The sequence below is a fragment of the Dromiciops gliroides genome, chromosome 2 (genome assembly GCF_019393635.1).
Source record: "Dromiciops gliroides isolate mDroGli1 chromosome 2, mDroGli1.pri, whole genome shotgun sequence".
NCBI classification, from domain to species: Eukaryota; Metazoa; Chordata; class Mammalia; order Microbiotheria; family Microbiotheriidae; genus Dromiciops; species Dromiciops gliroides.
The window spans coordinates 525422342-525446916 of record NC_057862.1 but is presented as its reverse complement, the minus strand read 5'-3'; the positions used below and the strand labels follow the sequence as shown (position 1 = coordinate 525446916).

At 37.3% G+C, this 24575-nt stretch overlaps 1 protein-coding gene across 1 annotated transcript in view; it reads right to left on the bottom strand.

Annotated features, from left to right (window-relative positions):
• Positions 1-24575, bottom strand: part of LOC122739242 (basic proline-rich protein-like) — a 46863-nt gene that overhangs the window by 17710 nt on the left and 4578 nt on the right. The window lies entirely within an intron of this gene.

Below are 24575 nucleotides of genomic sequence, written 5' to 3'. Positions count from 1 at the left end.
ATCTCCCCAGCTGCTATATTAGCATACCCACTTAACTGATCTTTCTACTTTTCTTTCCAATTAATCTTCTACATCAATGCCTGTATTATCTTTTAAAAAGATAATGACTATGTCTTTCCCATGTTTAATAACCTTAAGTACACCCTCGTTGTTTCTATGATAAATTAGAAACACCATAACTTGACATAGAAGGCCCTCCACAAATTGGGGTCAGCCTACCTGTCTGGATTTATTTACTATCACTTCCCTTCTTTCACTCTATGATGCAAGTAAATTGGACCACTAGCTAGATGTGCCCTTAGCTCAACTTGGGATCTTTGTTTCTGTTGACTGTACACCACACCTGAATGAAGTCTTTCTCCATCTCTTCCTCTCAAAATTGTTACCTTTCTTCCAGACTCAGGTCAGGTGCCATGTCATCTATAAAGCCTTCCCTGTTTTCCCCATTTGTTAATGTCCTCTTTCTGCTTAATTTACCTTATATTTTCTTACAGGTAGATAGATAGATAGATACATACATACATATATAGGTATATATGCATACATGTAGCTGTGTGTATGTATATATGTATGCATGTATGTGTGTATATGTATATTTACTCATAAGATATATACACACATACACCTGTAAGATTATATATATGCATATGTGCATGTGTGTGTATATATATATATGCATAAACCTGCAAGATATTTATAAAACACTTCAATAATATACTTCAATAAAATGCAAATTTCTTAAGAGCAGAGATTTCTTGGTTTTATTTTTTTCCTTTGTATCCCTAGCATCTATCACAGTTTTGTACATGTGTGCCTATATAAATATATGTTTGTGGGGGTATGCATATGTTTATGTGTGTGTGTGTGTGTGTATGTGTGTGTGTGTGTGTGTGTGTGTGTGTGTGTGTGCTGGAAAGGTAACTTCACATAGAAGTTGTTAACAGTGAGCAGGACCAGGAAAGGCCTCTTGCAGAAGGTAGAATTTGAACTGAGGCTTGAAGGAAATAATGGAAGTTAGGTGACAATGAGGGGGAAGAGAATTCCAGGCACAAAAGTTAATCAACCAGTAATGTGGAAATTTATTTTGATTTGGGGACCCTACCTTTAGGCTGAGATCGGAAAACCTTGGGCCCTCAGGGTCTCTCCCCCTCCTCCTCAGCTTCAGCTGAGCAAAAAAGCCCCGTGGGCTATACAAGACACCAGGTCAGACAGCTGGGGGAAAAAAAAGCCCCCAGATCCCTCTGACCTGAGCGGAGCTATCTGAAGGATCCCGGATGGCCTGTGCTGAGGCATAAGGCTCGAGAGCACACACACACACACACACACCCCCACCAGCTGCAGCTCTGGCTGGCAGATTAGCTTGGTCTGTGGGGGCGAAGGAAGCCCCGAAATTTGAGTGGAGAGAAGAAAAGGTATATATAGACCTGGGAGTTAAATAGAAAAAGGGGGAGCAAGGACAAAAGAGAAAGAAGGGGGGCTGACGAGTTCGGCTGACTAGAGGAGGAAGGAGACTAGAGGGGGACAGACTAAAGAAGGAGCGAGGATGGACTAGATAGAGAGACAAGATTAAGGAGAGGAGCTGACTAGGAGAGAGGCTGACTAGAGGGGAGCCCGGACAAGGACGGAGGAGAGTTCAGTTCAGAAAAGGAGAGCCGGGTCTGACAAGGTTACAGGCCTTAATACAAACCAGGGAAAGTGTATCGTGCCCTGAGGCCGGAGGCGGCTAAGGCCCTTATTGTATTCAAGAAGTTCGAAGCTCAGCAGGTGCGAAAGAGAGATGCAAGAGACCCAGTGGAAAGAGCCCACAGGAAAGCAGTCAAGTTGTACACTTTATTTCCCCGTATTCCTAATTTGAAATAGTATCTCATAAATAAACTCTGCTTTGATTATTTAGTTAAGAGCCTTCTTAATCTTTAGTCTATCAGTTTGGTAGCAGTGTGGTGGAACTTTACAAACGGCCCACATTAAATTAACGAAGTCAGATAGCCAAATTGTCAAAAGTACCCAGATTAGTCCTCCAGTCAGCTTAGCACCCCAAATTAAGTTAGTCATTAAAAATATTCTAACAGTAAAAAGGCAAAGAAAAAGGAACTGACACACCATGTTTAAGGTATCTCAAGAATGCCTATCTGCCTGGACATGAAAGGAGAGAAAAGTGTAAGAATGTAGATGGAAGATGGGGACATGATGTTAAAGGCTTTAAAGGCTAAGCAGAGGGTTTTAGACTTGATCTTGGTGATAACTGGCAACCTCTAAAATTTATTGAGTTGGGGCATCATAGTTGCATAAGTGCTATCAGTTTGGCAACTGATTAACAGTTAGTGATAGCACATAACCTTGCACTTAGTAGACACTTATAAGTGTGTCTGGAATTAAATTGTTGAAATAAGAAGACAGCTGTAAACAATATGCATTTTAAAGAAATTGAGGAAAAGATGAGGAAGCAATAAAGGGAAGAAAGAAAGTCAGAGTGAGAGAGATTGATTGAGGGCACCATTAGAGCTAGAGGAGGAAAACTTGAAAAAAATGCTATATCTTGGAAGACAAAGGTAGAGAGGCCTTGAATATTATCATATAAACCCACTCATTTGCTTTGCCCTTTCTTCCCTCCCTCCCACATACAAGCATGTCAGGTTGTTAGCCTGGGACTATGCACAAGTGCTATAACCCTAAGGAAAAGAAAGGGAAGGAGAGGAAAGAATGGGTCACTTTTTAATGTATTCAATTCATCTCCCAACATCCAGATGAGCATAGGTCTATAGAAAATTTTTATTGGTCCATAAAACTTTTACTTTTCTTTCCTTAAAAAAAAAATCAATAAACTTAAAAATCTCACTCTTGCTGGGATACTGGTTTCTACTAACCCAGGTCCCTTCTCCCTCTCTCTGTTTACCTAGTCTTTGAACCACCAAAACCTATAGCTCTGACATTGTGTAGACAATAGAAGTTCTTCTTGGTTAAATTAGATATGGTATTAATTCAAACTATTGCTTCAGTCTGGAAACACTGGTTTAGTTCAAATGATCTGCAGTTCAAATGACCAAGGGTTTTTTCGTCTGTCAGTCTGTCTGTTTTTTCAGAGCCAACTGTTTATTTACTGCCATGTTAGATATAGTAAGTGATCCCAAACATAAATAAAATATTATACCTTCAAGAAGCCTTAGAATTTCATTGAAGCTGTGTGGTGCAATAGAAAGAACATGGGTTTTGGAGGCTGAGTTGAGTCTCTATGCTGACTCCTCTTTTTACTATCTTCATATTCATTTCATTTCTTTGGGCCTCACTTGCCACATCTCTAAAATGAGGACAAAATACTTCTCCTAACTACCTAACAGTAGTATGGTGAGGAAAGCACTTTGTTAATTTCACAGCATCATAGAAATAAGAGGATGGTGATGGTGATGGTGATGGTGGTGATGTAATGACTACAATGACCATAAATGACAGAGGCTTTTCCCATAGAATTTTGGAGTTGTAATGGACTTTAGAGATTAATTCCATCAGTTTACAGATGAAGAATAGAGGCCCAGCAAAGGTGTCTTCCCAAGGCCAGGATAAAATACATGTCTTCTGGCTGTTGGTCAGGTGTTCTGTCCATTATACTACTCTTATTTTGAATACTTCTGGTATTAAGTTAGATCATTAGCTGAAGGAAAATAGTTATTTTTTAACCTGACAAGCTTAAAACTTTTGTTCAAAATCAAAATCCCTTATGAAGCCCTCCCAAAACAAAAGCATATGGATAGAAAAACAACTCTGATTAGACACTTATCGATTCTGCTCTCTTCCCTCTTGCATTTTCAGCTAGCCTTGATTCACTTATTCATATTTCAGGGCTAATTTTCCAAAGTCTTTACACAAAACAGTTTTCAATTTCATAGGAGGCAAATTGGGTGAATTTCATTTCAGAATTGCAGTTGTGTTGACACACGGTAATCTTATTAGCAATAAAGGGATATTACCTATAATTGAATAGCTCTGCAATTAGTAAATTCCAGAGCCAGAAAACAACAGCATTCCCCAGTCCTACATTTGTTTCAGCCACAGCAGGACATATTTGAATTACCCACAAAACTATTAGCATGATTCTATTGTAATAAATGGAAAAGAAAAAAAAAGGATAAAATTCTCTTCACCCAGAGTAAATATTAACTACCTTACATATAGACAGATGAGCTTATCTTTGGCAACTGGTAGGGAGGGGGGTTGGTGTGTTTTTGATAAGTCATTTATACATGCTGTGCAACCAACAAAACATTCCTGTCACATTTCATTGGGGCAGCTCAGCCTTGGTATTAAAGGCAAGGCATCCATGTTGAACAAATATATCTGTGGGAAAAATAATTACAGTCTTCATCTGGGAAGGTTACATTTCTATGGCATCTTCATGACTGTTGTATAATTGGGTAATTCTGGCTCTGAATTAAGAAAGAAAAAAAAACAGCCAGCTCCTGATTTCCTGAAAAAAAAAAAAAAGTTTAGGTATGTTCCAGGCTTCAACATCCTCCATGGAACAAATTACATTAAAATTACAATCAACTTTCGCTCGACTGTCACCAGAAATAGATGTTGCTGTATACAAGCTGCCTCTTCCTCACTTTTATTAAGCCCCTTTCAATTATGTGGGAACATAAATTGGAAGGATGTCGCTATGTCATTTACAGTATTGAAATGTACGAGGAACATTGACCCTGGCCTCTGGAGATTATGTGAAAAGCCATTTATATGCACAGCTGTACAAATTGCCTGGGTTTAATGTTAAATTCCATGGAAAATTATCTTTGCTACTCTGCATTTGAGGAAGGACAAGGTTTAAATATTTAATGTGTTCCTTTCCCAGACAAGCTCAGTCAGCAGTGAGTTAGTGAACCGGTCAGTACAGAGAGCTCTTTTTGGAGAGTACCAGGTTTTGCCTTTAAATACAGTAGTGACCTGAGTTCATACAATCAGAGACAGTAGGTGGAGACAGGACTAGTTGGGTCTGATGCTCAATCCTCTTTGTAAAATGATTCCCTGCTTGATTCACATTAGCATTCTCCTCAGCCTGCTCATCTTTCCATAGAAATGGAATCTCCACCCTTCATGACAGCAAGTCTATCTTGATATATGGTATTTGGGATACATTTTGCCCTTCTGCTGCTATGGTGTTAGAAGAAACAGTGTGTTTCCTTGGGCAGAATCAAGACCCAGTGATTAGAAGACATCAATAATGATAATAATAACTTCAATAATAATACCTGACATTTATCTAGTGCTTTTGCATTTACAAAATACTTTATACACATAATGTAGAGGTGACATTTATATAACATTTTAAGATCTGCAAAAGCACTTTATATACATTATCTTATCTGATCATAACAATGACCCTGTGAGCCATGTACCTGACACATGACTCTCAGGGTTGTATGTCAGTGTGCTTTAGTGGGGAGTGGAGGAATGTAGTAAGCTTATCATTCAACAATTGTGTATTAAGCAATTACTATATGCTAAGCATTGTATTAAGCACTGGGGATGTGAATAAAAGTAGAAAATCAGCCCCTGCCTTGGACACTTGGTCCTGGATTTGAATTGAGAGCTCCCTCTACCAGGTTTCTTCTTTCTTAAATGTTAGATATTCTAAGAATAATAGAGGTAATGTGAAAATAGTACTTTAATCCCCTCTAATAGTTGAAAAAATCCCACTGTTTTGAGCCTCTCTGAAATAAGCTAATTTGCAAAAAGCTGTTTCTCTCCTGTACCTACTTAACTTCTCTCCTTGCTCTTTTTTTTTTGCAAGGCAGTGAGGGTTAAGTGACTTGTCCAGGGTCACACAGCTAGTAAGTGTCAAGTGTCTGAGGCCAGATTTGAACTCAGGTCCTCCTGAATCCAGGGCCAGTGCTTTATCCACTGAGCCACCTAGCTACCTCCTTAACTTGTTCTTTTCTTAAAATTCCAATAGTTCATAGTAGAGAAGTCCATGCTATATGATTATGTAACTGGGACCTCACCAATCAAGCCGTAGTATTTCTCTATTTCATTGGAGGCAGGAAACCAATCAGCTAGGCCTGGTGGAAAACTTCCAGATAAAAACCCATTGTCTTCAAATGACTCTACAAATTGTCCTGATAAAGAGATGAAGAACCTAGGCATGTCCAACATAGACTAAGAGGAATAAGAATTTGGTAGAAACTTGGTGTGCCAAGTTGGAGAACTAACTCTTACAAGACCCATCTTGCCTACTTTCTCTTCTGATAACTGAGACCCATGTGGAGTCTTTGCCCTAAAACCTTCATCCCTTGCCCTTGTTCTCCTATGCTCAGTGCCCTAGATATTTAATTTTACTTGTTGGGATTTAGCTCAAATTTGTTTTATGGCCTAAGAGAGCCCAGTCTAAGGTATGGGTACTAAAGCAACCCAAAGCCTAATAGAACCTTGTGGCACAATTCATATTTCACAGATTCTATATATTATAGGTCAAATTATTATGCACAAAGCAAAACTCTAAGGAGAGGAAGTTTGATACAGCATAGTTTACTTATAAAGTGGATATTTTTTGCATATTTTCAACTGTGTTTTAAAGCTAAGTAATATCTAATTACTGACCAGACAGAATACTAACCAAAGAATTATTACTTTTTCATGGAGACCTGTTTCATTTAAATATTTATTGACAACCATTAATTAAGCATCTACCACAAAGAGAATATTATGCTGGGTACTGAAGAAGATGCAAAAATTGCATGACACCTTTTAGCCTCCCATAGAACATATTCTTATTGGGGAAAAGGACACCTACAAAATAATAATAATAATAATAATAATAATAATAATAATAATAATAATACATGGCAGTAGAGAAATGCATTTGAGGTACAAAAAAATAGAGTGGTATGTAAGGTTTGGAAGATCATCAACTGGAGAAATCAGAGGAAGCTTTTTGATGAAGACTTGAGTGAGTATGTGTGTATACACATATGAATATATGTGTATATATATATACATATATTATATATGTGTGTATCGATATATATTTTACAGAATGAAATTATCGAAATGCCTATAATAACACAAATCTGTCAAAAGCAAAAGAAGCAAATATACTATCAGTGAAATAATTGTCCCCAAAACAACTCCAAAGGGCAAAAAATATTGATATAATTGCAGTATCTGCTGTATAGAGTGCAATAACAATAAACATTTATTAATCATCCACTATATGCCAGTCACTGTGCTAACCTTTGGAGATATAAGAAAAGAGCATGGGTCTGTGCTCACTGCGTTCATAATCTAATAAAGGAAGACAGCACCAAAAAAGGAAACTGAAAGGGGGATAGGCAGAAAGTACCTAGTGGGGATATTATAATGGTATGGATACAGAGAAACCCTAGTTGGGCCAAATTCCATTTCTCAGCCTCCCTATTCCTTCTTACACTGACAATGGTAGATTCAAAACCAAGCAGTACAGCTAAATGGAAAGAAAGAGGGAAATTCTGGGCTCTCTTTAAAAGAAACCTTTGGGAGGAAGATTTAGGGAGTGTTTTTTATTGTTTTCTTTTGTGTTTGCTCTACCCTCCAGCCTCTCAATCATGACAGAGGAAGCTGAGAGTATTGATGAGGTTTGAGTATCAAAACTGGTACTTTTCTAGATTAGGGTTGGTTATATCCCCCTTTTAGGCTTATAGAGGTAAACTTGACAGGTTGGAATGTCTTCTTTAATGCCCTTCCCTTGAGCAAGTATTGTGGATATGTTCCCACCACTATCCGCTATACTTGCAATACCTCAATTCATTTAACCAGATAACATCAATTATACTGTATCAAAAGATATTTATTATAAAGATAACAAGAGCAGAAGTTAAAAAAAAATTCCTCTAAAACTTAGGGGTACATTCTCACCTATACCACTTTGGACTCTCAGAAAATGCGCTCATATTTAATAATGTTTCCTACATAGCTTGAATGAAAAATCACCGCTGATTTAATCCTTGTTTCAGCTAACATTGGCCTGGGTTTATTATCTCTCAAGATATCTATGCTGGTTTTTCTGCTAAAACTGGAACACATTGGAGATTCCCAGAATCCTAGACCTTGGATATCTGTCTCTCTTGGGATTTCAAAACTCACAAGGTTTTAGCCTCCAGTTCAAACTCTTTTGCCTAAAAATGAAATATCCAAGGCACGTTTGTCACAGATCACATATTTGTTTCATATAAGAAGGGTCTAAAGTCTTTTCCCTTAAAGTATTGTCTCACCAGATGCTATCATCCAGGAAAAAATCACAAGAAGAGATGTCAAACGAACAACAATAACAACAAAGGGTCCATGGCTATGCTCAGATAGTGCCTTTTGAAATCATCTCCAGGCAAATAAAAAGGCTTTTCACCACTTGATAAGCAGACCAGAGCCAGTAACAGTATGTCTATGCCTGCTCCAAAATCTCTCCAGAAGCAGACTCCCTAGCCTGTCCCACAAGGGGAATTGAACTGGTGGTATTCTGCACATACTCATATTTACTGGGCTGAGGCACCAGTCCCTGATTAAGTAGGTCTGTTTACTTATAGTTGCCATTCAATTTAGACAACTGAAAGAAACCAAATTCAGGGAAAGTTGAAAGAAACCAGTTATAATAACACTTTCAGATTCAAATAAGTTTGCTTTTTAATAGTCAACAAAGAAAGTGTGTTTTTCTCTGGTCTGGAAGTCTGTACAATTGATCCCACATTGCAAACAAGGATCATATATAGTTTTAAGGAATTTAAAATTTTATTTTTGTAAAACTGACAATTTTAGAGATTTAGATGGAGTCTTTATATTTTAGACATCTAAGCTTTCTTGTAGTAGTGGAAAGATAACTAGATTTGGCGTAAGAGCTAATAGAGTTTGAGTTCTAATATATAATGACCTGGGCCACATTATTCCAATTGTCAATCTCAGTTCCCTTATTTTTTTTTTTATAATATAAGGGTCATATAAGGAAGGGGACTGGATTTGTGATTCCATTGATAGAAGGAACTCTCTCTATCAATGCAGATAGATACTTTTTTTATAATCTATTGTTTCAGTTGCCTAGGGCACTGAGAGATTAAGTGATTTATCCAGGGTTATCTAGCTAATAAGTGTTAAAAGCTAAACTTCAATCTGGGTTTAAGGCTAACTCTCTAACCAATACACCATACTATCTCGCAGATAAGATTTTGTATTAATGTTCTTTCTGATATTAATTGTATAAACCTATGATTATCATGCAGTCCTGGCTTCTGTGGGAATGTTTTAGTGTTCATATTCACAGAAGGGAGTAAAAGAGTTCAACTTTTTGTTCGGGGTGGCGGCGGGGGGGGGGGGAGTTCTCCAGTTCATATCTTCTCTTCTATTAGAAAATACCAATTTCTTCCTCCTGACAAATATTCTGAGCTTTGATATTAATTTCTATTTACTACCTAGCACCCAGATATCATCAAGTACCAATATGAATACCTGTAAACCTGCTAGGTGTGGGGCACTGTGATGAATCATCAACCTGAGGAAGACATAGCACCTGTCCATACTGCATTCTGCCCTATTCTTTGGTGATAGATTGTAGCCTGGCATGCGATAATCTTTTTTGTAGATACCCTCTAAATCTTTATAGTAGATGAGTGTAAAGGGAAGGGAAAATCCACTTCAGTATTATATAAAAAGAGCAGTCAAAGGGGGGCAGGGTTTCTCTATTAATCCTGAGTTAGGGCTATGTTGTTGTAGGCAGAGACCAGGGCAGCAGAATGTGGTCAAGAACCAGGTTCTTGTCATTAGTTTTTCTGCATGAGGTAAAAGGGTAGGAAAGACTAAGTGGTTTCCTAAGGTCACATAGTAAGTGAGCCCTTGGCTTGAAACTAAAACTCATGTCATTAGGTTCTTGGGATATTGGTCTCCTAGTCAAGCTGCTTCTTTGTGAAGGTGTAGTATCAGATAAACTAATAGAGTAATCCTTGGATTTGGAACCATAAGACATAGGTAAGAACTCTGACTGGTAAGAACCCACTGAATGGCAATGGGAAATTCAAGTAAACTCTCCAAGACTCAGTTTCCTTACTCATGCATTGAGTCTAGTGAAATAATGCCCTACCTACCTCATGAAATAATTTTAAGGAAAGCACTTTTAAAAAGGTAAAGCACTATAGAACATGAATGGGTTTTGTTCTTATTAATTCAATTTTATAATTGTAATAATACATTCCAGTGACCAGTTCTTTGCTTGGTGAGGCTTCTATGAATGACAAGTTCTTTAGTAAAGTCAAACATGTAAGAAAAAAGAGACTATATAGAGGTTATCACTTGGCTAGTGATAGGTAATTCCCTGCCTATTCATTGCATAGCTTTTCCACGTTGTGATTAATCCAACTACAATTAAAATGCCAGCATTCCTAGTGTGCCTGTTGCCACTGAAACTCTGAGTGATATGTTGAATATATTTTAGGATTATAGGGAGAATGGAATGCTTCAGGGGACAGATTCAGTAGAGGATAGAGACAAACCTTTTCATTATGTATGACAGGTTCTTGAGATTCCAATCATTTAAGAATCTGTGCATATGTGAAAAGCTATATGCACATGTGGTATAAAAATAAACAAAGTATAGGGAGCTGATTTTTGAAGCTAAGGAGACCAGAGTACAAGTCCCTTTCTGTTCCATACTTGTTGCATAACTTCAGCCAGGTTGCTTAACCTCTCAGAGCCCAAGGGTTCAAAGAAACTAAGACTATGAATTGGAGAACATTTGGTGATTAGCCTTGGTAGGATGTGCTCCCTTATATCCCAATACTAGTGAGATCATTGTTTGAACAAAAACTGTGTGTGTGTGTGTGTGTGTGTGTGTGTGTGAGAGAGAGAGTGAGAGAGAGAGAGAGAGAGAGAGAGAGAGAGAGAGAGAGAAGAGACAGAGACAAAATGTCTCTATGTATTCCTTAGACAGATGAAAAAGGGGGAGGAAAAGGGAGAGAGAGATTCACCTAACACATAGTAGGTGGTTAATTGTTATTTGGCTGCTGAATGGCTGACGGGTACAAGCAAACACACACATATATACATGCATACATACATACACATATATACCAATGCATATGAAACATATACTGGTACATATCATGACCTCTCCATTCCTTTTCATTCCTTAACATATATGGGTATGTTCTTTTATAGATCCTACAAATAAGATCTCCCAATGTTTTGGAGTAGAATAGCTCTTTTTTATATTCCTGCTATACCAGTGGAGCACTTGGGCTATCCTCTGCCACATCACTGGCTCACCAAATTTCCTAGTCATATATTTCCTTGATGATTTCCCTCATGTCACTAACTTTTGGCAGATAGGCTATATAGTGCGTGTGCGCACACACACACACGTGTGTAATGTACACATATATATACATGTGTAGATAATATATGTATATATGTGCCCATGTAAATATGATAACTATATTTCCCTATACAACTGACAACCTTTTTGAATGAAGACTCATAATGATCCCTATCAAAAGTCTTTAGAGGCAAAATACAAGACCTAAATATTCTATTCACCAGTGAGCTATATATAAGACATATATTTAATTTCCACTCTCTACCATCTTTCATTTATTGTCTCAGATATTAGTATCTTGAACTTAATGCACTGCTGTCAAAAAAAAAGGTCAAGACTACAGAGTCCATGCAAAAATCAATAAATACAATTCCTGCATAATGATATCCATGTGAGGTTAGAGCAAAAGATGCCAGAAATACTGATTTTCAAGGAAAATATGTCATGCATCTTATAGATGCCTCTACCTTTTTTTCATTTATGTGTTTGTGCATGTGGATATAAACACACTTTCTGTTCAGGCTATCAAATATGAGTTATTTCCTGAATTTATTATTATTAAAGAATTTAATTGAAAATGAATAAGAATGCTGCACTAATGGTCTTGGCATTGCTTTATCTAAGTCTTCTGGAAGATAGATATTTATCTGAATCTGTACCAAAGTTTATTTCCTTCCACTGGGAGGTACAGCTCTGTATGCCAAGACATAGCAGAATAGAAGTGTTTCCCATCAATCTGACTCCTGTAACATGTGTTGCTGGTAGACAACTAAGGGTCCTGAATGAAAGGCTGGTGTTTCTGTCTTGCCCCCCCAAAAAAAAAAAGCTTACTGCTTTCACTATAGATGCGGTCACAATGACCTGGATTCAACACTCTGACCTCTCCCTTCCCTTCCAATTCTGACATTCTATGACACAATACTTTACATAGAAAATAATCAAATAAATTAATTTGTAATCCCAGTGATTTACCAGGTATGAACATAATCTAGTGCAAAATGAGAATAAGAGACTGAGAGCTAAAAAGTTAAATCTAAGCCACTGCTTTACTATACTTATACTTTTTTTTAAGTGTTTAAGTACTGATTTTAGATAGAATGTTGAAGATTGCCAAATGCAAAGATTTCCTTATTGGGAGACAAGTTTGGGATGAGTGGATTAATGCCAGGGTTAGTTTCTTCCTCTGCCCTCCATTATGGATATTTTATATTGGGATTCTAGAAAAAGTATTTAACTGAATTAAATAATAAGGGTTTCCACAAAAGTCCTTCTCTAGTACTTCACAATCACTTGGAGATAAAAGGCTCCATTAGCAAGACACAAACTCTGGTAGGTCTTGCTAAATTCAAATGGCTCCAAGCAAAATTTTGGGAAAGGACTGAGTATTGCCTGAGAATTGGCTTAAAGTGGAGCAAGGTTCATCTTTACAGGGATGTCCAGCAGGTAACAAAGTCTGGGGCTATAGCAACTCATTAAGACCTCCTACCAAGCTATGAAGAGGCTGCAATCTGCATTGGTGAAAGGAGTTGCCATATTCAGGAAGCATAGATCCTTTGAAGTATTGACAACAAATTATAGAAAAAGAACTAGTGAATCTAAAAATGTTTGACTAAGGTATGGCATGCTAGTCAGAACTATTCATCTGCACACACCCCATCCTATCATGATTTAATCACATTTCAAAGCATTTCTTTTTAATTTGTATATACAGAGATACAATATATGAAACAAATAATTCAGAGCTGAACACAATATTCTAGGACCCAAAGTAATTTATACAGAAAGCTGGATATTTATTACTGATGCTAGCGGTTATTAAGTTATCTGAAAGGTATAGACTTCATTTCTGTTTTCAAGAAACAGAGATTTATATTGCTTATTTATTCCCAGCTGTTGAATATCTGAACTGTGCTCAGAAAAAGAGATTAAAAATATTTGACAACAATGGCTGACAGTGCAGCAACTAGGGGAAACTAACCCAATTCTTACTCAGAACAGATTTGTATAAGGGAGAGTAGGGGCAAGGTAAGGAGGGCCAGAATACTGGGACAACTATTTTTTCAGATTCTCATGACACCACATGATTAATATCCCTTTATCATATATGAAAAACCCAGTGCCACATGGAACCATCACAACTATGCCATTTTTCATCTTAGTATCCTCTGTGTCTAATATAATTCTCCTATACAGCAAGTGTTTAATAAATATTGGCTAAATTTAATTGACAGGATACCATTTAAAGCAAGACAAATCACCATATGTTACCACCCTCACTTATGGATCTATCTTTTCCTTCCTTCCTTCCTTCATTTGTTGGCCTATTTGTTTGTTAAACAAATCAGTGAAAAAGTATTTATTTGGTGACTAAATGCCAAATACCATAAGTTCTAAATGAAGATGAAATATGTGTCCTCTAAGAGGTTACATTCTATAAAGAGAAACAAAATATAGACAAAGTATATACATATATGTATGTATGTGTATATATATATATATATGTATGTGTGTATATACACATATATGCAAAAAATAATAAAATACAATAGGTGAGGTTAGTCACTAGAACCTAGAGGAATCAAGAAAAGCTTGATGAAGGAAGTGGTACTTGAACAATACTATGAAACTAGAAATTCTAAGACGGTCCCCTTGAAGTAAATGTAGTATTCTCTGGAAGAAGGTGATGAAAGAGTCCATTACAGACATGGTGGGATGGGATGGGAATAAAAAGGCACGAAGATGGAAGCTGGAGGTGTTAAGGCTAAAATTCTAGCTAGTCTGTCTAAAATATCTGAGTGGTCACCAATAAATTATAAGCTTTAGCAAGAGTTAGACTTTTAAGCATTTATTAAGGAGAATAAGAATTTGGTAAAGAGAGTGAGAAAGGCCTATGTTCAACTATCTATTAAAGGGAGAGCACACTTCTAGCTCTGCTCTCCGTCAGAGTCCCCAGGAAAAAGCACAAGTCAGGGCGCCAGGCTCCCCCTTCCTCCTCCCACCAGCAAACGTCACTTCCTGATACCTGTTAAGGGTTAAAATTCTAGCTAAACTGTCTAAAATATCTAATGAGTGGTCGCCAATCAATTACAAGCTTTAGCAAGAGTTAGACTTTTAAGCATTTATTAAGGATAATAAGAATTTGGTAAAGAGAGAGAAAAAGGCCTAGATTCCTATCTATTAAAGGGAGAGCACATTTCTAGCTCCCTTCTCCACCAGAGTCCAAAGGAAAGAGCCCCAGAGTCAGCGCCAGTCTCTTCCTTCCTCCTCCCACTCGCTCGCGTCACTTCCTGACTCCTGGTCTTGCCCTCAAAGACCTTCCCTTCATGGGCAGAACTCTTCTACAGTAAGTATCCAGCAGGTGGCGTTATTCCAATCGTTACATACCAAAGAAAAGACGCATGTTCTTACCCTCAAAGACCTTCCTTTCATGGCAGAGCTTTTTTACAGTAAGCCTCCAGCAGGGGGAATCCACAATGGGGGGAAAAAAAAAAGAGGAGCATTTGACCCTAAAGCTAATAGAAGATATTAATGCCTAGAAAGGGAAAATTACTTACCCATAATGAGATAGATAAGGAAGTAGAATGGTTAAGAGTTGAACCCAGATTCTGAGTCTTCAAATCCAGTGGTCTTCCTGCCACATAATGAGGTGAGCTATTGTAAAGTGGAGAGAACAATGTACCAGGAAGTCACATAAAAGGATGGAAAAGTAGAAATACAAACACAAATATGTATGTATGCATATATGTATACATATGTATATTTATGTATATAAAGATGTATATAGATATGTATAGATATATATACATCATGCATATATACATACATTTATGAAAATTGCAAATTTTCACGTAGATACATATGTTGTTGTACAACAAAGCCTTATTGAGCACTTCCTATTCCATGCAACATCTCACCCAAGACCCTGTAAATACAACAGTAAGAGGATTATTGACATTGATGATGTCAATATAATATAGCCAGAATAAAACCATCTTCATATATATATATATATATGTATATGTCCTGGCTATTAGAAGGAAACAGCTGGGGGCAGCTAGTTGGCAGTGGATAAAGCACTGGCCCTGGATTCAGAAGGACCTGAGCTCAAATCTGGCCTCAGACACTTGACACTAGCTGTGTGACCCTGGGCAAGTCACTTAACCCTCATTGCCCTGGAGGAAGAAGAGGAAGAAGAGGAAGAAGAGAAGGAAAAAGCTAATGCATACATCTTTTTTTTTTACCCTCATTCTTGTGACAAGGTCAGATTTGACTAGGAAGAACAATGACACAGAGAAATACCAGGGAGCTAGACATGAATGCAAGGCCAGCTCATTTCTGTAATCATGTTATTTTTCATGGAACATTCTTTTGCTATCTTTCTCAGAAACTGCATGAAGGTGACATTGGGTTCTCAAAGGCTATGCCAGAGGAACATAATCTCTGAACGATCCTAACAAGTTGGAAGGAATTGGCATACAGGCCAAGTGCAAGATTATATTGTCAGAAACAGATTCAAGCTGTTCTGAAATCTTCCAAAATCACAGGATTGAGATTGTGGAAGGATAGCAGCATGACCTTCTTAAAGGAACCACTGTTTCAAATAAACAAAAAAGATTTCCTCACCATGAACTGAACACAAGGAAAAAGAAGATGGAGAGAACAAGCTAAGCCTCCCTGAGGTCCCAGACTTCCCTCAATGGAAGCAAAGCATTTCAGATCCTCCTCATGGATATTTAATTTAGAATAAGAATAGTTCTGACACATTGAATCATTACATGAATTATCTCTGTTCCCCTATTAAATTATAATCTTATATCTACTTCATAGTGATGATACTCTCTGGATTTAGACTGATTTTTGGATCAAAGATATTTAGTCTGGTGCAAGGCCCATACTAAAAAATTAGCAAGTTTGCTATAGCTTGCCAAAGTCTGTGGACTGTCAGTGCAGCTTTCAAGCACTCAGAGTAACCTGAAAGTTCCTGTCCTCAAAAGTGACTTACAAAGTCATAGAGCAAATTTGTGCCAACGCAGGGACAAAAATCCACATCTCTGTATGTCTACTTTAATATTCTTCCTACAACCCTAAGGATGATACTTTACAAATTAGGATGAGTTACATCCAATGCATCATATCTAGGGAAGGAATCAGAATTAAGAGGGGGTGGGGATGACCTTCTGTAGAAGGTGGTATTTTAGTTAATATTTAAAAGGAATCCAGGAAAGGCACTATTTAGAGTAGAGGTGGGAGAATGTTCCAATAATGGGGGATAGCCAGAGAGGATTCCTAGAGCCAAGATGGGGTGCCTCATTCATGAAAAAGCTAAGAAGCCAGTGTCACTGGATTGGAGAGTATTTGTCAGAGTGTGGTATAAGAAGAATGGAAAGATAGGTGGAGGCTAGGTTATGTAGTGCTTCAGATGCCAAACAGAATACTTTGTATTTGCTCCTAGAGACACTATGGAGCCATTTATTGAATAGGGGGTAGGATGAATGACCAGACTTGTGTTTTTTAGGTAAATCAATTTAATGGCTAAATGGAGAATGAGTAGAATTAGGAAGAGACTTTAGCCAGGCAGACCCACAAGAAATCTATTGAAAAAATCAAGGCAAGGGGTAATGAGGGACTGCAGTAGAGTGGTGTCAGCATGTTTCAGAGATGAAAATGGAGAAGTCGGCAGTCTTTGGCAACAGCTTGGATATGGGGAATGAGAGATAGGAATCCTGTGTGACTCCTAGGTTGTGATCCTTAGGGACTGGGAGGATGGTCCTGTTCTCTACAGGAATAGAGAAAGTAGGAAAGGGTGGGAGAATTTAGGGGGAGAAATAACAAGTTCAGTTTTGAAAATACTGAATTTAAGATATATAATTTGAGCTATCTGAAAGCAGTTGGAGCTGTGAGTTGGAGGTCAGCAGAGATTAAAGCAGAATGGGTAGATTTGAGAACTATCAGTGTGAAGATTGCAATGAAATTCATGGAAACTAATGAGGTCAAATTTGGGCACATGCTGCATTCAATCTTATAGTGTGTGTGAATGTATTATGTGGAGAGCTATAGTATAGTATAGCATAGTACTATATGGTAATAGTACAGTAGAGTAGAAGAAGAGAAGAATAGTATGGATTATGGAAGGATAAGAGAAGAGAGTCCAGGACAGAATCCTAAGGTACAACCACAATTAGAGGGGGTGACCTGGAGGAGGATCCAGCTAAGGAAATAGAAAAGGAGTGGTCTTACAGATACGAGGAAAATGGGGAGAGAGTAGTGTCCTAAAAAGAGAAGTGATTATAAAGGAAGAAAGAGTGATCAATAGTACCAAAGGCTACAGAGAGGTTAAGGAGAATGAGGATTGAGAAAATACCATTGAATTTGGCTACTAAGAGATCACTAGTAACTTTGAAGAGAACTGTTTTGGTGGAATGATAAAAGTTGGATTGTAAGTCATTTGACCCTTACTACATTCTGGAGTGTATAAATTTTTATTATCATCTTTATTTTACAGCTAAAAGTGCAAGGTTAAAGTAATTCTTCTAAAGTCCCATAACTTGCAAATGGATATAGAAAAACTTAAAACTGCATCTTCTCCCCCCAAGTTTTACATTCTTTCTTTTATGCCATGCCAACAATATAGCATTTAGCTCATGTGAAGAGTCATTAGAGGCACTTAGTATAACAATGATTCCTGGACCCATATACACAATCTAGGGAGTTGTCAATATACCCTTAAATCTACTCCATTATTTTTTTGTGGGACAATGATGGTTAAGTGACTTGCCCAGGGTCACACAGCTAGTAAGTGTCAAGTGTCTGAGGCCAGATTTGAACTCAGGTCTTCCTGAACCCAGGGCCAGTGCTTTATCTACTGTGTCACCTAGCTGCCCCTTATTCCATTCTTTGATATGGTGTGTAGGGTTACATAATCTACTTAAATAATAACAGAAATGGATAATAATTAAAATAGTTATTACATATACATATACATATATGTGTGTGTGATAAGAACTACTAACACTCCTTAACATTTAAGGTTTGCCAAGTGCTTTGAATATATCATTGTGTTGAAGCCTCATAACAAACCTATGATGTCAGTATAAGTAGTCTGACTACTCTGCTCCCCTCTATTATAGATGAGAAAACTCCCTAGTCACACAGCTATTCAGTGCTGAAACTGAAAGTTGAAATCAGGCTTCTGATTCTAGGCCCAAGGCTTATTTTACTATATCATTTGAAACACCCTTGTCAGAAAATCCTGTGAACAAAAAGACACTACTAGCCCCTTTTGATCAGGTAGATAATGTTTTTAGTAAGAAAATGTTTTTGAGAGACCAGGTCATTATTTAACATATTGCCATTCTCAGTCAGTCAATCAATTATTTAGAATCTACTATAAGTGGCACAGTGGATAAAGCACTGGCCCTGGATTCAGGAGTACCCTAGTTCAAATTCGGCCTCAGACACTTGACACTTACTAGCTGTGTGACCCTGGGCAAGTCACTTAACACCCATTGCCCCACAAAAACAAAAACAAAAAAACAAACAAAAAAAGAATCTACTATATGCTAGGCACTGTTATAAGCCCTGGGAAAACAAAGAAAGCCTCAAACTAGTCACTCATCTCAAGATACTTATAGTCTAATGAGGGGGAAAGCACAAACAACTATGTGCAAACCATCTATATATAGAACAAATTAGAAATAACCAATATAGCAAAGCCATTAGAATTAAGGGCTTTTGGAGAAGGTTTCTTAAAGAAAGTGTGACTTTATCTGATACTTGAAGAAAGACAGAGAAACTAGGAGGCCGAAATTAGGAGGCCAATTCTAGCCATAGGGAACTGGAAGTAAAAATACTCAGTCAGCAAATGGAGTGCATAGCAAGGAGGCCAATGTAACTGGACAATGAAGTATAGATGGAAATAAGAGATTAGAAAACTCAAAAAGTAGCAAGGGGTAAGATTATGAAGAGTTTTACATAATAAGTCAAATGGGATTTTATTTTTTATCTAGAAATAGAAGAGAGGCACTGGTGTTTGTTAAATATGGAATAATATGGTCAGACCTGTACTTTGGGAAGATAAGTTTGATAGGTGAGTAGAGGATACATTGAAGTGGGGAGAGACAAGGCAAAAAGACCAAACAGATGCCTGTTGCAATATTTTAGGCTTGAGGTGATAAGCATCTGTACCAGGGCAGTGGCACTGTTAGAGGAGAGAAACAGGTATATGTAGGAGATGTCTTAATAAGGTAGAAATTAGAGGATTTGACAATTTATTGGATATTGTTGAGAGAATGAGGAGTGAAAGATGTCACCTAGGTTTCAAGTTTGGGTGACTGATAGGATAATGTACCCATAATAGTAATAGGGAAGTTAGGAAACAGCAAGGATTTTGGGAAAAAGATAATGAGTTCAATAGTGGAAGTGTCATGTTTAAGATGTCCATAAGTCATCTAGTAGAGATGTCAAATTGGCAGTTGGAGGTCAGGAGAGAGTGTAGAATATCTCATTCTGAACATTTGCTACTTAGGTAAAAAGAGTCTTATTAATGACTGACTGTCTTGTTTCTTCCTACTGTTACTAGTGAAAAAAGAAAGAAAGAAAGAATTGGAACAGCTAGGTGGCATAGTGGATAGAGCACCAGCCCTGGAGTCAGGAGGACCTGAGTTCAAATCCAGCCTCAGACACTTGACACTTACTATCTGTGTGACCCTGGGCAAGTCACTTAACCCCAATTACCTCACCAAATAATAATAATGATAATTTTAAAATGCTTAAAAAAGAAAATAAAAAAGAATGTCAAGTAGAAAAAGGAAGATTTAGGCAGAGAAAAACAAATTATAAAGTACTCATATTCTGATATTATGTTGAATAGAATTCATTGTGTTGGTTGAAACCAGGTTAGGCATTCTGTTGACCAAGCATATTATACAAAAGAAGTCCTTTGAATAGGTCAGAGATGGATCTACAATAGGAAGAAGCTAAAATCAAGAACAGAACAGATTCCTTGATACTCAATCAAGATAGGCAATCAGAATTAAAATCAGGAATCATTGAATGGTAGCATTTAATATAATTTAATGGATGTAATGTATGCACAGATACATTTTGGGGAGTAATGTAAGGGGGAAGGGATAGGGGAGAAGAATAAATTTTTATATAATGCCTACCTTGAGACAAGCAGCTTTTAAAAAATATCTCATTTAAACAACACAATAACCCTGGGAGGGAGGTGCTATTATTATCTTCATTTTTACTTTTATCTTTATTATTATAAGATATTATTATCTTTTTACAGTTGAGGAAATTGAGGCAAACACAACTTAAGTAACTGACTGGCTCAGGGTCACATAAGCTAATGTCTCAGGTGAACAGGTCTTCCTGACTCTAGGCCCAGCACTCTATTCACCTTACCACCAATTGCCTCTAGATGAGGAACTCATTACCCACCCTTTTTTTCCATTAAAAAAAAAAAATCTGAACGTAATGAGCAAACTAAGATGAGCACTTCCATAATACCCAGTAGCACAGAGAGGTTGTATATAAAATTGTGAGTATCTATTTATGTACTTTCTTTTCTTTATATGAATATAATGAATTTAACATGTTATTTTCAAAGTGGTCCCTGCTTATCTGTGATTCTTTCTGACCTTGCTTTTCTGTGTGTTTCAAACACATTGCAGTCTATTCTTTTGTTCAGCTATAATTGTTAGGAAGTTCTTTGTTTGTTTATTTTCCCATTCTCTTAAGTTGAATTCTAAATATCTGAAACTTCCACCCAATGTAAAGTAGTTTTGCCTTTGGGGACCAAATAGAAGTCAAGAAAGAAATAAAGACTGGAGTTAAGGATGAAAAGGATTAATACTAGGTGAGAAGCAGGGTGTTGAACCAAGCAAGGAATTACCTCAATGTATCATATTCATTTGGTTTAAGGAAATTTTTGTTATGTTTATGCCTAGCTTTAAGCAGCAACCAATTCTCTACTTTATTCTGAAGTCTCTTCAGCTAAAAATTTCTAATTATTGCCACTGTGCTTATTACCCTCAGGTCCAACATCCATGTCTATAGAGTTGGAACTCTGAAAAGTCACAAGCACAAATTATATTATTTTATATATTTATTATATTCAGATACCTCAGATACCAAAATACTCTATAATATTGCAAATTACTTAAGTGACATCTCTCTGTTTCCTTATCTATAAAATGGGAATGGTAAAAATAGCAACTACCTCCCATGGTTGAATCATATTTATAAAACACTCTAAAAATAATGATAGTAATAGCTAGCATTTATATGCTGATAGTACTCTACAAATGTGAAGAGCATCTTCTAAATGGGCCTAGATCTGATACACAAATGCTAGTCATTACTATTGTTTTAAATTATTTATTGCATGAGATTCATAAATTAACATGGAAAGTAATTTGTAAACCTTAAAGTGTTATAGAAATACTATCTGTCTACCTATCTATGGTGATGATTACACTGCTGCTGCTACTACTGATGGCGGTATTGATGAAGTTGATGGTAATGTACAACCTGGGTGTCTGAAATGATGGATAGGGAGGAATGTATCATGTATCTGAGTGCCTTGTGTATTCAAACAAATCATCTTAATCCATTTTTTCACAAGTCTGGCTAAGGTAAACATCAAAGGCAGCCTGAAAGATCAAAGTTATGAAAGAGCAGGCAGAGGGAATGGGGGATGGGGTGCTTTGGGCAGAGGAATCCTGTCTTCCTTGAAACCTGAGTTGAAAGATTTTAATGTAAACCATCCTTGTGTAATATTTAGATTAGCCGGTAGACTTATCCCAGAACAGGAAGGAAGGAAAGAAGGAAGGAAGGAAGGAAGGAAGGAAGGAAGGAAGGAAGGAAGGAAGGAAGGAAGGAAGGAAGGAAGGAAGGAAGGAAGGAAGGAAGGAAGGAAGGAAGGAAAGAAGGAAGGAAGGAAGGAAGGAAGGAAGGAAGGAAGGAAGGAAGGAAGGAAGGAAGGAAGGAAGGGTCAACCAAACTCGAAAGTATAAACATGGGCTATGGAATTTTTCATGGGAAAAAGCAGAAAAAGTATGTCCAATATCCTGAGCAGAAATATTCTGAGACAAATTAATTGAATGTCTCAGAGGAGCATGGGTACAATAATTTTTGCACTATTTTACATTCTCTACAAGGGATCATACAATACCCACTTAAAGACCTTCAATAATGAGGAATCTATTACTTTCTTTTTTTAAATAAAAGTATTTTATTATGTTCCAGTTACATATGTAGAGATAGTTTTCAGCATTTGTTTATATGTTTCCAATTTCAATTTTTTCTCCATCTCCCCTCCCTCCCCCCCTTCCCCTAGACAGCAGAAAATCTGATATAGGTTATATATATATAATATATATGTATTATATATGTATATATAAACCCATATATATACACATACATATACATAACAACATTAAACATATTTCTGCATCAGTCATGCTATAAGAGAAGAATCAGAACAATAAGGAAAAACCTCAAAATCGAAAAACAGCACCAAAACCAAAAGAAATAGTATGGTTCAATCAGCATGCATATTCCACAGTTCTTTTTTTTCTGGATTTGGAGAGCCTTTTCAATCATGAGTCCCCTGGAACTTCCTTGTACCATTGTATTGTTGAGAAGAATCCAGTCTCTCACAGTTGATCAAACACATAATGTTGATGATACGGTGTATAATGTTCTTCTGGTTCTCCTCATCTTCCTCATCAGCAGTTCATGCAAATTGTTCCAGGTTTCTCTGAACTCCTGCTCATCATTTCTTACAGCACAATAGAATTCCATTACATTCATATACCACAGCTTGTTCAGTCATTCCCCAACTGATGGGCAATCCCTCAATTTCCAATTCCTTGCCACCACAAAAAGAGCAGCTATAAATATTTTTGAACATGTGGGTTCTTTTCCTTTTTCTATGATCTCCTTGGGAAAAGACCCCAAAGTGATATTGCTGGGTCAAAGTGTATGCACAGCTTTATAGCCCTTTGGGCATAATTCAAAATTGCTCTCCAGAATGGTTGGATCAGTTCACAGCTCCACTAACAATGCATTAGTCTTCCAATTTTTCCACAGCTTCTCCAACATTTATTATTTTCCTTTTTTGTCATTTTAGCCAATCTGATAGGTATCAGGTGGTACCTCAAAGTTGTTTTAATTTGCATCTCTCTAATCAATAGTGATTAGAGCATTTTTTCATATGGCAATAGAAAGCTTTGATTTCTTCATCAGAAAACTGCTTGTTCATATTCTTTGACCATTTCTCAGTTGGGGAATGACTTGGATTCTTATAAATTTGATTTAGTTCCCTATATATTTTAGAAATGAGGCCTTTATCAGAAATGCTGGCCATAAAAACATTAGCTTATGTGACCCTGAGCCAGTCAGTCACTTAAGTTCTCCTGGTTCTGCTCCTCTCAGTCAGCATCAGTTCATGTAAGTCCTTCCAGATTCCTCTGAACTCCTACTATTCCTCATTTCTTACAGCACAACAGTATTCCATTACATTCATATACCATGACTTGGTTAGCCATTCCCCTGTTGATGGGCATCCAATTCTATGCCACCACAAAGAGAGCTGCTATAAATATTTGTGTACATGTGGGTCCTTTTCCCTTTTTTATGATCTCTTTGGGATACAGATCTAGCAGTAGTACCACTGGGTATTTTCAGTCCTATAGCCCTTTGGGCATAGTTCAAAATTGTTCTCCAAAATGGTTGGATCAGTTCACAGCTCCACCAACAGTGCATTAGTGTTCCAATTTTTCCACAGCTGCTCCAGCATTTATTATTTCCCGTTTTTGTCATATTAGCCAATCTGATAGGTGTCAGGTGGTACCTTAGAGTTTGTTTTTTGTGAGGCAATTGGGGTTAAGTGACTTGTCCGGGGTCACACAGCTAGTAAGTGTTAAGTGTCTGAGGCCAGATTTGAACTCAGGTACTCCTGAATCCAAGGCCAGTGCTTTATCCACTGTGCCACCTAGCTGCCCCCTTAGAGTTGTTTTAATTTGCATTTATCTAATCAATAATCTCTAGTGGTTTTTTTTTGTTTGTTTTTTGGGCAGGGCAATGAGGGTTAAGTGACTTGCCCAGGGTCACACAGCTAGTAAGTGTCTAGTGTCTAAGGCCTGATTTGACCTCAGGTCCTCCTGAATCCCGGGCTGGTCCTTTATCTTTATCTCCCCCCTCAGTTTTAATTTTTAAGGGATTCTTTTCCTCTGTAAGATTTTGTACCTCT